This window comes from Hipposideros armiger, unplaced genomic scaffold (assembly GCF_001890085.2).
Source record: "Hipposideros armiger isolate ML-2016 unplaced genomic scaffold, ASM189008v1 scaffold_699, whole genome shotgun sequence".
In the NCBI taxonomy this organism is placed as follows: Eukaryota; Metazoa; Chordata; class Mammalia; order Chiroptera; family Hipposideridae; genus Hipposideros; species Hipposideros armiger.
The window spans coordinates 799,677-801,007 of record NW_017732049.1 but is presented as its reverse complement, the minus strand read 5'-3'; the positions used below and the strand labels follow the sequence as shown (position 1 = coordinate 801,007).

At 37.4% G+C, this 1,331-nt stretch overlaps 1 pseudogene; it reads left to right on the top strand.

The window, feature by feature from the left end:
• Positions 1-311: 311 nt before the first annotated feature.
• The window catches only part of LOC109373278 (WW domain-binding protein 4 pseudogene), a 26,864-nt pseudogene continuing 25,844 nt past the window's right edge, over positions 312-1,331 (top strand).

Genomic DNA, 1,331 nt, shown 5'->3' with positions numbered 1-1,331 from the left:
TACTGTTACATGAAATATCGATGAAATTCTATGTTAATGATACCACCGCATTTTGGGTCATTTTATTACAATAGTTGAGACTGTGTCTTAACTAATGTATGTATTATCATATGAGATTAATTTACAATTTTCTTTTCCTTATTGGGCAAGTCCGGTTTGGTATCAAGGTTGTGCTAGCCTCATAAAATATGCAGAGGTCTTACCATCATTTCTAAGCTCCTCAAGAGTTTAGTTAAGATTGATATTCTTTGGATATTTGCTTGCATTTACCTTTAGAGCCTTTTTGGATGCACAGAACAACTGGACCAGTCATGGTCATCGCAGACTACTGGATGTCATAACCAAAGAAATTCTGTGATTGCTGCAAGTGATGGGCAATGGACAATAAGCCTACAGCTATTTTCATTAAAGGGGAAGGAAGCACACAGAAAATGTGGCAAAGAGGATCAGTGAGATTAAACAGAAAAGCCTGGATAAGGCAAAGGAAGAAAACAAAGTCATCAAAGGGGTTTGCTGCAATGGAGGCAGCTGCCCTGAAAGGATACCAAGAGGATTTGAAAAGACTTGTCAGAAATTACAGAGTCAAGCATATCACCAGTAAGCAGCACTGTCCCACCCACCTCTGCATCAAATCAAAAAGAAGAAAAGGAAAACATACCCTTCAAAGGGGGGATGGGTACAAGGTGTAATCTCTGAGGGTTAGCATTACTATTATGATTTTATCACAGTGGGAGAAACCGGAAGGATTACAAGAAAACTTTTTAAAAAGGCAGCAGTGAAGGCTGTTTGGGTAGAAAGTTTAAGTGAAGATGGTTATACCTACTGTTATAATATAGAAACAGGAGAATCTAGATGGGAAAAACCTGATGATTTCATTCCACACTCTGGTGATCTTATTTCTAGTAAGGTCAATGAAAAGTGACTTGGCACCCTAGAAGACTCCAGATCATCAGATTCGCATAGTGGTTCTGATGGGGAATAGTAAGCAGGAATAGGAGAGGTCTCTACAGAAACATAAAAGCTAAAAGTAAAGGTTAAGGAAAAAATTAAACAGTGATAAAGGAACTGAACCAGAAAAAAACAGAAGGAAAAAAAAATCTAAGAGCAGAATTCATCAGGTTCAAATGCAGAAAAAATCCGAAGCTCATAAAAAAATCAAACCCCTATGGAGAATGGCAAGCAATTAAACAGGAAATTGAGTCTCACAAGTAGATTTGTAACATTCAAGCATTGAAAATGAATATGTGTCAACTTCAGAAACTGATATTGGTGAGGAACTCAAAGTGTTTATAAGAGAAAACAGTCACTTCTCTTGGAGTCATGGCAGATAG